Genomic DNA, 15,051 nt, shown 5'->3' with positions numbered 1-15,051 from the left:
TATAACCTAACATCTCTGGTTGGGCATTTAAGACCCTTCTTAAATGGCCACAATCTACTTATCTGATTGAACTTCTATCATGCTCCACTATTTTGCTCACTATTTCCTAAACAAACCTGTGTCCTCTCCATCTCTGTCACTTGATAGAAGAATTCCATCCACTTAGAATGTATTTCCCGTTTCTCTACATATGCAAACCCCAATCACTCGTCGAAGTCCATGTCTTTGTGTACAAGTAAAGTGATATTTTTAACATAGAGTCCTGTGGAAAATATTTCAGAAAAGTTAATTTAAACATTTACCATGTTTGGTTTTCTGATATATTGTCTAGGCTGACTCAATTATAATTTTTTTCTTTTTTAAGAATTGCCTTTTCCTTATTGAAAAATAAAATATAGGCTCTTGGTTAAAAAAAAAAAAAATTGAAGCCACAGATATAAAAGAAAACAAGGAAGAGGAAACCGAAATTATATTTTTATCACTGCCCAGAGATATTCACTGTCAATATTTTAATCTGTCTATATATCTATCTTCATATCATCTATCATTCATCTATCTCTCTCTATATATACTTATCTATCTCTATCAATCCATCTGTATCTAAATGTAAACAACCTATTTTCAACTTAATATTTTTGAACATTCCTATGTGATATAATTTTTTTCATTTTATATAATTATTATTTTATTTTGTGGATATAATATACATATTTAAGCTGTACTCCAGAGTTATATATCTAATTTTTAAAAATTATTCACTAAGAGAAACATTTCAGTGAAAATCTTTTTTTGCTAAACTTTTATTCAATTGTACGTTTAAGTTTTTAAGAGAAATTCTTAGAAGTGGAATGACTAGGTCAAATGTTATACAAACTTTAAGGCTTTTGATACTTATTGCTAAATTGACTGTACTAAATTAAATCAACTATTTAACCTCTTTCGCTGTTACCTAATATTGCTCACATTGGCAGCTCATGTCCTGTACCACACCTTTAATTTGAATCCTTCTTATAACTTAGCAAAGTGCCCTTTTCAACAGTAAAGAAAAGGCCAAAATTATAATGTACTGAAAATGAAAATGATCTTAGAATACCAATGGGCTTCACACCATGCTGATTTCTCTTACATCCCCTCTGCAGAATGATGACCTTGATATTACACATTTGCTTAATATGGGCACAAGATTTGCAGGCAATGACGAAACGATGTTTTCAAGCTGGGGTTCAGAAACGTTATCTTAGTAGGAGATTAATCAAGCCATGGTGTTTATATCTCAATAATGCTGAATTATTTTATGAATTATAAAGACAAGAATTCTCGGGACTTCCCTGGTGGTGCAGTGGTTATGAATCCGCCTGCCAATGCAGGGGACACGGGTTTGATCCCTGGTCCGGGAAGATCCCACATGCCACGGAGCAACTAAGCCCACATGCCACAGCTACTGAAGCCAGCGCACCTATAGCCCATGCTCCGCAACAAGAGAAGCCATCGCAATGAGAAGCCCGTGCACCACAATAAAGAGTAGCCCCCTGTTGCCACAACTAGAGAAAGCCCGTGTGCAGCAACAAATACCCAATGCAGCCATAAATAAATAAATAAAAATAATAAAGACAAGACTTCTCTTTTGCAATGATAAGTTACAATTGAAAATACGTCCATAGAATAAGACTTAATTTTAATTTTTACATAGTGTTTCTCTAGCTGTGGTTTGTGCATTCTCACGTTTGATATAGTTCTGAGATATACTGAGGAATGAATTAAGAAATTCATTTTTGAATGATTGAATTATAAAAGCAATCTGCTTTATTCCCAGTTAACACCAACCTATAAATGTAGCCAATACCTTCATATAGTTGCATCTTCACATTTTAAAAGTTTAACATCATTTAATCATTTAAATATTATTAAATAGTACTTGAGTCAGAGTCATTACTTACAGATACTAGGGATATTTTGCAGTCCATTACAACACTGGTCACTTCATGAATAGTGAGTATTAGAATTCCAATGTTGTTTTTTGTTTTTTTTTTTCAGATATTCACATAAATAAATAGCATCAGCAGAATTAAACTAGAATTTAATGATTAAGAAATGGAAAGGCTTTGATAACTTTCCCGTGTTGAGGAGGGTACTTTAGCTGATGATGATGTTATCTTTACTGCACTCAAGTAAATGTCCACCCAGGGGTCAAACAAACATAAAATAATATATTAAAACAATCATAAAAATATTCTAATTTAGAAGCAATTTAGAATGTCTGAGAGATTACCTGCTGCCTCTCTTTATGCTTCTTTTCGTCATGAGACAGTTCTCTCAAAACTGAAAACAGATTAGCCAAAGAAAATATTGCCTTCTTATTTCTCTCATATTAGTACTTTCAATTTCATTTTTTTTACTCTAGAATTAGAAAGAAATGACAGTAGTAGGAAAAATGAATAAGTTTAACTTGAAATGTCAGTTTTCTGATATTCTGTATTTCAAATACACTATAAAATGTTACAAAATAATCCTAAAAAGCTAGAGAACATTATTTATATGTGACCAGATAAAGCAATGCCCAAGCTCATTGGTATGTGAGATTTGACCACTATGATAATACCACAAGATGGTAGAGCTCTGTGTATGGACTATCAAATCACAAATTCAACAGCCAAGCCGAAGTGTATGCAGTGTACAGTCTGGGGCAGATTTGGATCGACTCAGTCCACCAGACTGTTGTGCATTTGTACGCACTGAGGTAACTGAATGTTATGCTGCATACCAATATCTGCAGTCTCTTTCTCAATAGCTGTCAGATTCCTAAAAATATCTCAGAATACTGTTTTTCCTAGACAGCTTAAACATATTCACTGTCAAAAACACTAGGCATTAATGTTTATGTTAAGGTATCTGAAGATTCATTTGGCAATCTCATTTAGTATCTCAGTCATGCTAAAGAAATTACTTGGCTAAGTATATAGAGGATGAATTCAAACTAGCCAAGGTCATGTTGTCAAATACCTATGGTATAATATAATTGTTAAAACAAATGTCATATAAAATAACTATATATAAAAACACTCTAAATGCACATTTTAGAAAAAAGAAAACATCCAAATATTTAGGTGAATTTTTTTCATTTTCATTCAGATATTTGGTGTTGGGCCCAAAGCAAAACCCATCATTTTTTTTAAACAGCTTCTTCTTGTGACTTCCAAATTTCTGTTGGAAAGTCATGAGTATTTAAGTCGTTCATATTCGTAAACAGGAAATCATGCTTTAATTATCTATTCCCTTCACTCTCCCATCAAATTTGTTACCAAGTTTCGTCTAACTTCTGTGCTATTTTATCATCAGATCCATTTTTCCATTTCTATTGCTAGAATGCTGTAAACTATTTCAGTAACCACCTGGGATTTATGCTTATAATTTATTTTTATTTTGGCAGTATATCTTTTATATTAACTCCCTGATTAATCTTCCAAAGTAAGATTTGATCATAGCACTCTGTTTTCCAAAAACCAACAGCATCTCCATTTCTTACCTAGCTAAATATATACTTTTCTTATCTTGGTCATTAACAATCAAATTTTAACCAAGATATTCAGATTTATCGCTTACTTCTTCCTGTAGCCTCTATTTGGAACAAAATGGATGACTGGCTATCCCCTAGGAGAACTACAAATGTTCTATCTTAATAACTGGAATCTGCACTGAACAGTAAGCTCCTTTAGGGTAAAGATTTAGTTTCTCACCTGGAACATAGTACAACACATTATAGATACAGACTGTGAGATGAATAAAGTACTAAAATAAGAAAGTTTCTCAGTAACAGTTTTTCTTTCTCAAATAATTATTTTTTATTTTTTAAATTTATTTATTTATTTATTTATTTTGGCTGCGTTGCTTTTTTTTTTTACATTTTTATTGGAGTATAATTGCTTTATAATATATACACTATCAAATAATTATTTACTAGGTAGAAAATAACTCATAAAATGATGTCATATGCTGCAATGTCATTTTGCCAGTGTACTTACTTTATAGTGCCTAGGTCAGGGGTCTGGAATGGGTCTCATCAGACTAAAGAATTGCTTTCTTTTCTAGAGTCTCTAAGGAAGAATCAGTTTCCCACACCTTCAGACTGTCAGCAGAATTCAGTTCCTGTATTTGTAGAACTGAGGTCCTCATCTTGCAGCCATCAACTGAGGGCTGTTCCCAGCTTTTAGAGGCGAATTTCCATTAATAATCTCATAAAATAAGGCAACATTATATCATTTTCTATAGATGTGGGACTAGTAATATTTCTCAGTGCTTTCTTTACTTTAGGTGGCTGCAGGATGATTTATCCTATCTACCTATGCAATTCCCAGATAACCACACAAACTTCAGTCATTCTGTCAATGGAAGCACATCTTCATTGATTCAAAACAATTTCCAGATAACCTCCTATTGCCGTGTATGTGTTTGTGTATTTCAGCAAGTTACTCCATTACATAAAAAGAAAATTTTAAAATTTATGTGTTTATTGCTGAATGGATGCATATACACACACAAAATATTTTTTTGTAATTGAAGTATAGTTGATTTACAATATTCTATTAGTTTTAGGTACACAGCATAGTGATTCATTATTTTTACAGATTATACTCCATTAAATGTTATTACAAAATAATGGCTGTAATTCCCTGTGCTATACAATACATCCTTGTTGCTTATCTATGGATACTTTATACATAATAGTTTGTATCTCTTAACCCCATACCCCTAACTTGCCCCTCTCCCTTCTGATAACCACTAATTTGTTTTCTATATCTGTGAGTCTGTTTCTGTTTTGCATATACATTTGTTTGTATTATTTTTTAGATTCTACATATAAGTGATATCATACAGTATTTGTCTTCACATGTCTGACTTATTTCACTCAGCATAATATTCTCTAGGTCCATCCACGTTGCTGCAAATGGCAGAGTTTCACGTCTATGGCTGATAGTATTCCATTGTATATACATACCACGTCTTCTTTATCCATTTGTCTGTTGATGGGCACTTGGGTTGCTTCCATATCTTGGCAATTGTAAATAGTGCTGCTGTGAACATTGAGGTGAGTGTATCTTTTATAATTAGTGTTTTCATTTTTTTCCAGATATATACCCAGGAGTGGAATTCCTGGATCATATAGTGGTTCTATTTTTAGTTTTTTGAGGAACCTCTATACTGTTTTCCATAGTGGTGGCACCAATTTACATTCCCACCAATAGTGTACAAGGATTCCCTTTTTTCCACATCCTTGCCAACATTTATTTGTAGACTTTTTGATGATAGCCATTCTGACAGGTGTAAGGTGATATATTGTTTGGATTTGTATTTCTCCAAGAATTAGTGATGTTGAGAATCTCTTCATGTGTCTGTTAGTAATCTGTATGTCTTCTTTGGAAAAATGTCTATTCAGGTCTTCTGTCCAATTTTTGATTGGGTTGTTTGGGTTTTTTTGATATTGAGTTGTATGAGTTGTTGATATGCTTTGGATATTAATCCATTGTCAGTCATATCATTTGTAAATATTTTCTCCCATTCCATAGGTTGTCTTTTCATTTTGTTAGTGGTTTCCTTTGCTGTGCAAAAGCTTTTAAGTTTACTTTGTTCCATTTGTTATTACAAAATATTTTTTTAGACTTCAAAACACACCTTACTCATTATGAATTTTCAACTTTAGATTTTAGTTTTCAAATTTTAATTTTTTAAATCAATTAAAGTTGATTCTTAATTGCCTAATCTCCAAAAATTATAGAATCTTTAATTTTTGCTTTTTTCCTTAGAGCTAAAAATTTCATTAATACCTTAAATAAAAAGACCTCCTGTAAGCTTTGGCTCTAATATGAAGGTCGGGAGACATGGCACTTAGTTGATCCCCATCAATTGCTGGAAGTTCGGGATAACAATGAAAAATTTTGTAAGATATGTTCGTCCTTGCCAAGGACTAATAATAGTTTTAGGAACCAAATGCAGTTTATTTGGAGAAAAGTTATAAGATCAGCTTGTAGACAGCTAGATTTGAGGACTTAGGAAATCATTCATGCCCAACAGGGAGAATTAGAACATAACTCAAGGTGAATATTAAAATGGTGTTTCAGAGTGGGATCAAATGAACATCAGAGTGTAGCTGTTCCAACCTTATTTATAATCAAGCATAATATGCTAAAATAGCAGTGTGAGCACATAGTTCTGCGAGGATAAGGAAGATGATTAGAGCCTTCCAGGCAAGGTGAGCTAATCAGAGAGTCCGACCAAGATGCGGCTGGGCAAAACGAGAACTAGATTCAGCTCTAGGATCTGGGACTGCCAGCGGTAAGTGGAAAAGCACTCCTCAAATGCGCCCTCTCATAGAGGCCAGAGGGATTGTTATGAAACAAAAATCAATATCATGCTCCTGCTTTAAACCCTCCAAAGATTCTCCGTTGCTTTTAATATTGCAATAAAATGCAAGCATCTTAACATGCTCAGTATGCCACTTTGTCCTGTATATCTGTCTCCTTTTAAATACCACAAACCCATGGGCTTTTTGCATTTCGTTTCTTCTTCTCCCTGAACCTGTTTCTATTTAGGGGCTTTGCATCTGCTATCCCTCAGGATGGCATATCAACCTCAGAACTGTTCCTTTTGTTTTCAAAATGCTTTAAAGATTCATGAATTTAGTTCAGCCTATGGTGAATAATAGAAATGTATGAGGTTAAGCAGAGAAATACAAATAACTGAAAGGCTTCATGGGACCCATATGGCAGATGCAGGAGAAATTAGCATGGTTGTCAATGACGTGTGAATAGAATAGAGGCAAAATATAATGGAAGGGAAAATAATGTTTTCTAACGAGTAATTCCTGTTAAAAGAATTCAAAATAGTACCTTGTTTTTTTTTGTTTTGTTTTTTTTTTGTGGTTTCTGGCATGAAAGGATCATCTAGAGGACACTGTAAAAACTATTTTTCTATGCCTTAACCATGGTGAGTTAATACTTAGAGTTTACAAGCATTTTAAAAGGATTTTTCCATTTATCTATTGATATCTATTGATATCAATTCCATTTATCTATCTACTTCCAAATTTTATTGCTTAAAACAGCCATTTTATTTTAGCATAATTTTTGGAGTGAGTACCCAGTAGGTATTAAGTGAGTGATTCTTCTCCTCTCCATGGAGGTTAATGAGGTCACTCGGTGTATTTAGCTGATGAATGGCTGGTCTGTAGGGTCCCAGATGGCTTCACTGACAAGTCTAGTTTCTTGGCAGAGACAGTGGGAAGGCCTGGCCCAACTGGAACTGTCCAGCAGAGTGCCTACCTGTGTTCTCTCTGGCATAGCAGTCTCAGCATAGTCTGATTTCTTATAAGGCTGCTCAGGGCTCCCAGAGACAGGAAGTGGGAGCTTCCAGTTTCTTAAGAATGAAGCTCTAAAACTAGAATAACAACACTTCCAACATAACCTATGGGACAATGCTGACACACAATCCAGATTAAAGAGGAAGAAGACATACTAATTCTCTATAACAAGAAGATCAATGAATTTGTGACCTTATTTAATTTGCCTAGGGACTTGAAGTATTCCTATAGTACTAGCAAGGCCATGTGTAACATGAAGGTGGGTGCAGAGGGATTTTTAGATATATATTTTTTAATAACAGTTTGTACACATCCCTGGAGGTAGGCAAAATGAAGACAGTATTAGAATTTTTATTTCTGCATTAAAAAGTGTTTATAATTATATCTCCTCAATTCTATTCGTCTCTCCCCAAATGAATTTAGTGTTTGTGTTTACTATGATGACCTTTCTATTTTAACTTTTATATGTATGTGTCACTAATAATATGGCTTTGCAATATTTAAAATTTGATAAGTATATTTATATGTATTTTCTGTTTATTTGCTTAAAATATCAATGAGATTTTTTATGTTGATATATACGTAACTTTAGTTCATTTTAATTATTTTATGTATAGTATCCTGTCATTTGACTATAATATAGTTCTGTTGATGGAGCTTTAAATCATTTCCAATTGTTCAAAAATGTACTTGCTACTATGAACATCATTAAAAGGTCTTCCCTCATTTCTCTACAAGAGTTTTTTTCCATGCAATTCATCTAGAAGTGAAATTTGTAGGTCATAGACTATAAGTAACTTCTGCTTTACTGGATAATGTCTCCATCATTTCCAAAGTGATTTTAATAATGTATATAATACTATTAGTAGTGTATGAGGGTTGCAATTCTCCTTTTCCTCAAAAATTTTAGGAATTGTACAATTTAAATTCTTGCCGATTGGATGGGTATTAAAAGTTATCTTATTGTGGTTTTTATTTATATTTTTCTCACTAGTAGTATGTAGCTTGTCTTGTCATGACATCTTTTACCTGTATGTATATTTACATACATAGAAATATTTAGTGGCAAGGCAGTCAAATGTATCAATCTTTCTTTATGACTTATGCTGTCTATGATTTGTTTAACAAATCCATTTCTACTGCAAGCTCATTAAGATGTTCTATGGTGTTCTATACATGACTCTGAAGAAATATTTTATTATGTATATACTTATTTCCTTTATTTTTTTATGTTTACTCATCTTCCTGAACTTAGCTTATGAGTCTGTGGTAATAGTAATCCTGTTTTATTTTTTTTCCCTGTAGATTACCAGTTACCTTAGTATCTTTTATTGAACCCCAGATTAATTTTAAATACTACCTCTATCATTTGTCAAGTTTCTAGTACAATGTTGAGAGAAAGAAGTGATAGGGAATATCTTTGAATATTTATGATTTTAAAATAAATTCTTCTAAAATTTCACCAAAAAGTATGGCATGTATAGAGTTTTAGTAGATGTCCATGTTTTATTTAAAGAAATTCTCCTCAATTTTTTTTGCTAGAAACATTGAAAAAAGTCATAAATGGACACTGATTTTCAACACTTAAGTTTAATATCTTGAGCTGATTATGAGGTTATTCTCCCATAATAACTTAATACGACCAATCATATTAATTGATTTTCTAATGTTAAATCATCATTACAATTCCAAGGTAAAGCCAGCTTAGCTATGACATAAATATTGTTAAAGGTACATTCTTAAATTCAGTTCATTATTATTATCTTTAGAATTTTGCATTTATTCTCATAAGTGAGATTGGCCTATAATTTTCCATTTTCATAAAATTATTACTAAATTTTGGCATAAAATGAAAATAAGTGGTTTTATTTTTTTCTATTTTCTGAAAGCATTTATTTTAGATTTAGTTTATTTCTTTAAAAATATAGCATAGTGATTGACTTTTGTATATTAACTTGTATTCTACAACTTTAGTATAATCACTTATTAGTTCTAAGAGGGTTTTTTGGTGATTTTTTCAGATTTTCTACCTAAACAATATGTCATCTGTGAACAAAGACTGTTTTATTTCTTCCTTCCCAATGTGTATACCTCTTATTTCCTTTTCTTGTGTTATTGTATTAGCTAGAACTTCCCATATAATGTTGAAAATCAGTAGTGAGAGGAGAAATCCTTGCCTCCTCCTGATTGAAGTGGGAAAGCTATGAGTTTCTCACCATTAAGTATGATGTTAGGTGTAGGATTTTTGTAGACATTTTTTGTCAAGTTGAGGAAGTTTCCTTCTATTCCCAGTTTACAGAGAATTTTTGACATAAATAAGTGAATTTTAGGTGCTTTTTCATATCTATTGCTTTGAGCATGTGATTTTTCTTCTTTAGCCTGTTGATGGGATGGATTACATTAATTGATTTTGAAAGTTAAACCAGCCTTGCATACTTGGGATAAACATGGTCATTGTATTAATTATTTTTATACATTATTGTATTCAAATTGCTAATATTTTGTTGAGGATTTTTGCATCTATGTTTATGAGAAATATTGGTCTGTAGTAAATGTAAAATTTGTCTGGTCCTTGTATTAGGGTAATGCTGGCCTCAGAGAATAAGTTAGGAAGTATTCCCTCTACTTCTATCTTCTGGAAGAGATTATAGAGAATTGGTATAATTTCTTCTTTAAATATTTGCTGTAATTCACCAGTGAACCTTCTGGGCCTGGTGCTTCTGTTTTGGAAAAGTTAATTATTAATTCAATTTCTTTTGTACGTGCAGATCTTTTTATATTGTCTTTGTTCTTGTGTGAGTTTTGGCAGATGGTGTCTTTCAAGGAATTGGTCCATTTTATCTAGGTTACCAAATTTGTGGGCAGAGAGTTGTTCATAGTATATCTATACTATCCTCTTGATGTCCATGGGATTTGTAATGATCCCCCTCTTTCGTTTCTTATATTAGTCATATTTGTGTCCTTTCTCTCTCTGTTTTTTTTTTTTTTTTTTTAGTTAGTCTGGATGGAAACTTCTCAGTTTTATTGATCTTTTCAAATAACTAGTTTTTTGTTTTATTGATTTTCTCCATTGATTACCTATTTTCAGTTTTGTTGATTTCTGCTCTGATTCTTATTTCTTTTCCTCTGATAGTTTGGATTTATTTGCTCTTTTTTTTCCCCCTGTCTTTTTAAAGTGGAAGTTTAGATGATTTATTTTAGATCATTCTTTTTTTCTCAATGCTATAAATTTTCTTCTAAGCACTGCTTTCACTGCATTGCACAATTTTTGATAAGTTGTATTTTTCTTTTCATTTAGTTCAAAATATTCTTAAATTTCTCTTCATATTTCCTCTTTGACTCATGAGTTATTTAGATGTGTGTTGCTGAATACCCACATATTTTGGGATTTTTCAAATATCTTTCTCTAACTAAATTTGAAATAATCAGTAGAACTCTACATCTTTATAGTTTCCTGATTATAGCTAGTGCTTTTGGCTTAAGTCCAGTTTCTTCATTTTAGGAGAGATGTAATCTTAAATAAAGTAGTTTTAAGTATTTTTCCTGTATATTACTATTTATCTGAGTTTTACCTTTGGATTTTGCAGTCTTTCTGAATATCAGCCTATGAGAGATTTGAGCACACAAACAAACAATAAGCAATCATTTTATTCCCTTAAGAGACTGTGACTGTACTTGATTTAAGTAGATTACATGCTCAAGACACTTCTTGGTAAATTGAGAACTGACTTCTTAATTATTTTTATAAATCAAATAACATTTATCATTTTCTCAACTTGGGTTAGTGATATCTACCTCTAATGGTAGGGCCCAATAAGTATTTAAGAGGTATCACCTCACACCAGTCAGAATGGCCATCATCAAGAAAATCTACAAACAGTAAATGCTGGAGAGGGTGTGGAGAAAAGGGTACCCTCTTGCACTGTTGGGAATGTAAATTGATACAGCCACTATGAAGAACAGTATGGAGGTTCCTTAAAAAACTAAAAATAGAACTACCATATGACCCAGCAATCCCACTACTGGGCATATACCCTGAGAAAACCATAATTCAGAAACAGTCATGTACCACAGTGTTCACTGCAGCTCTATTTACAATAGCCAGGACATGGAAGCAACCTAAGTGTCCATCAACAGATGAATGGATAAAGAAGATGTGGCACATATATACAATGGAATATTGCTCAGCCATAAAAAGAAACGAAATTGAGTTATTTGTAGTGAGGTGGATGGATCTAGAGTCTGTTATACAGAGTGAAGTAAGTCAGAAAGAGAAAAACAAATATGCTAACACATATATATGGAATCTAAAAAAAAAAAATATATATATATATATATATATATATATGGTTCTGAAGAACCTAGGGGCAGGAGAGGAAAAAAGACGCAGACGTAGAGAATGGACTTGAGGATACGGGAAGGGGGAAGGGTAAGCTGGGACAAAATGAGAAAGTGGCATGGACATATATACACTACCAAATGTAAAATAGATAGCTAGTGGGAAGCAGCCACATAGCACGGGGAGATCAGCTCGGTGCTTTGTGACCACCTAGAAGGGTGGGATAGGGAGGGTGGGAGGGAGACACAAGAGGGAGGAGATATGGGGATATCTCTATATGTATAGGTGATTCACTTTGTTATAAAGCAGAAACTAACACACCATTGTAAAGCAATTATACTCCAATAAAGATGTTAAAAAAAAGTATTTAAATTTTTTTTTAAAATGAAGTATATCATTTCAAAGGTCTTCAAAAAATTTTTTTCATAAAAAGTACCAGATTTTATGATGTCTTAAACTTAAATCTTGACTTTTTTTACCCCCACAATTCATTGTTCTTTCTTTTTTCCACAAATCTTTGTTCCTTCTTAGGCACCTGTAACTGCCAATTCTTTTTCCGTATGTAATGGTAGATATCCTTTTCCAGCTGAGAAAAATTAAGTACAATATTCCATATTTCAGATCCAGTCCCTGAGAATAATGCCTCTCTTTTATTCCACTCTTAGACCATTTGGGATGTACATTCATTCATACACAAATATTTATTATACACCTACTAAGTATCAGATATTGTATTAGAGCCTGGAAATACCGTGGCAGGCAAAATACTTGCCCTTATGGAGGCTATATTTTAGCCTGGAAATACCGTGGCAGGCAAATACTTGCCCTTATGGAGGCTATATTTTAGTGGGATGGATATTAAGCAAGTACTATAATTTCAATAATGTATATTGGTTTTGATGGAATTAATTTGAAATTAATGAGTTCCCCAAACGCATCCCCTTGTTTGTGATTGTTCTCAACAGAAATGTCCTCTTTCTCTCCAAATGCCATTTGCTGCCTTTCTAAGTTCTACAAGGCATTCAAATCCAAGCTCAAAACCAAACTCCCTCCATTAGTTATTTCTCGCATAGAGAATCAATCACCCATACTCTTGTTCCCTCATTATAAATAATAATATATATGGTAATCATTATACATATATGTATATGTTTGTCTTTCTTACTGGAACTTCCCCCATAGATCATTGGTTTTCAACACTAACCAAACATGTGAATCACAGAGGGGCTTTAAAAAATACCAATGTCCCCAGTGGTCTGCTGGCAAACTGTTTAAAAACTGGACGATGGGAGATGGAGGGAGGGGTAGGAGAGAATCCCTGATTTGCAGGGTTTGTGGATTTCTGTGGTGTAAATACTTCTAACATGGCCAATTTCAATCTACTAAAAGGATCTTATTGAACATGGAGTTGTGAATAGATCTGCAGTAGCAAACCATTACATATATATATATATATATATATATATATATATATATATATATACACACACACACATATATATATACATATATATATACACACACATATATACATATATATATATATACTCATATATATATATTTGGCAAATTATTGGGCCCATCTCACACCTACTGTTCAGAAACCCTAGGAGGAGCGTCCAGCAATCTGTGTATTAACAAGCCTTCTAGGTGATTCTGATACACGCTAAAGCTTGAGAGCCACTGATTCCATATAATACCAGGCATGCAGTTGAAGCCTAATATATATCCTTTGAAGTTGCTTGCATCAATGCTAATGCAACCAGTTTCATAAATGCTATTTTTTCTACAGTATCTACCTTATGCTACCTGATGCTGTGATTTAGATAATAATAAAGCAGAATATGATTTAAATAAAGAAAAGAAGATATTTGTGTAGGATGGAAAGTGAGATAGGTGTTGTATTCTGGAACATAAATTAGTCAAAGGAGATGGAAGAGCTACACTGTGTAAGTTCAAATTGCAGCTATGAAAGATCTGCATTGTGTGAGGTTAAATATCATGGCCAAAGGTAAATAAACACTGCAAAACAAAGTCTCCTTAGCACAAAATCAATGAAAAATGAGCTAAAAAGCAAAAGACAAAGAGTATGCCAGCATTTTAAATGATTGTTCCACAACTGTGACCTTAGGTTTGGGGTAAACTGGGAAGAATTTTAATTATTTTATTTTGTGTAATCTCTTCAGTGATAGTTTACTAGCACAAGCATTCACAATCAGGCATTGAGAGAAAAATCCATTTCTACAGTTGTTGAAAAAATGAATGCCATTCAAATAATGGTCTCTGTAACTTGATTAGTCAGTAAATGATTGTTAATTTGAGGAGCACAGTAACAGAGCAGAAGAGAAAGTAAAAGTACCAATCTAATAAGATAGCTTTTCACATCCTTCCCTCACACCAATCTTTTGTTCCACTGGCCTTAAATTTTATACTCAGATTTAATAAATTGACCTCTCTGTATTTTCTCTGAAACTCACCACCAGACTTATTTAACTTCAAAACTTCTATTTTTTTTCACAGAAATGCATTTCTACTCCTGTTTGTTCACTGAGGATAGACTAGGCATCTAATTTCCCCACAGCCAGTGTAGCTATGTGATTCTAAGCCACCTGTCTCCAAACACGCGTACAAACAATTATGCAACAAATCTATAACTGGCACCACCATCAACTCTGCCACAGCCACCAGGCAGAGCTCGAATGTTCTCCTCTTTCTCTCCTCAGGTGGCTTAGAGTCGAGTTTGGTGAGATAATCCTCTTTTTTTTTTTTTTTTTTTCTTCTCTTCATCTTTATTGGAGTATAACTGCTGTACAATGGTGTGTTAGTTTCTGCTGTATAACAAAGTGAATCAGCTATATGTATACATATATTCCCATATCTCCTCCCTCTTGCATCTCCCTCCCTCCCTCCCACCCTATCCCACCCCTCTAGGTGAACACAAAGCACCGAGCTGATCTCCCTGTGCTATGCGGCTGCTCTTCACTAGCTATCTATTTTACATTTGGTAGTGTATATATGTCCATGCCACTCTCTCACATTATCCCAGCTTACACTTCCCCCTCCCCGTATCCTCAAGTCCATTCTCCAGTAGGTGTGCGTCTTTTTTTTTTTAAAACATCTTTATTGGAGTATAATTGCTTTACAATGGTGTGTTAGTTTCTGCTTTATAACAAAGTGAATCAGTTATACATATACATATGTTCCCATATCTCTTCCCTCTTGCGTCTCCCTCCCTCCCACCCTCCCTATCCCACCCCTCTAGGTGGACACAAAGCACCGAGCTGATCTCCCTGTGCTATGCGGCTGCTTCCCACTAGCTATTTTACATTTAGTAGTGTATATATGTCAATGCTACTCTCTC

At 33.4% G+C, this 15,051-nt stretch overlaps 1 long non-coding RNA gene across 1 annotated transcript in view; it reads right to left on the bottom strand.

Moving 5' to 3' along the window:
• Positions 1 to 14,795, bottom strand: part of LOC309629834 — an 87,002-nt gene extending 72,207 nt beyond the window's left edge. Inside the window, exons 1-2 of the long non-coding RNA XR_014245255.1 lie at positions 12,512 to 14,795; positions 1,310 to 12,457 (exon numbers count right to left, since the gene is read on the bottom strand). This is a non-coding gene — a long non-coding RNA (uncharacterized lncRNA). The remainder of the gene's footprint in view (positions 1 to 1,309; positions 12,458 to 12,511) is intronic.
• Between the last annotated feature and the right edge of the window lie 256 nt (positions 14,796 to 15,051).

This window comes from Balaenoptera borealis (assembly GCF_965194805.1).
Source record: "Balaenoptera borealis genome assembly, chromosome: 5".
Classification (NCBI taxonomy): Eukaryota; Metazoa; Chordata; class Mammalia; order Artiodactyla; family Balaenopteridae; genus Balaenoptera; species Balaenoptera borealis.
The sequence above is the reverse complement of the archived record's forward strand: the minus strand, read 5'-3'. Positions and strand labels throughout refer to the sequence as shown.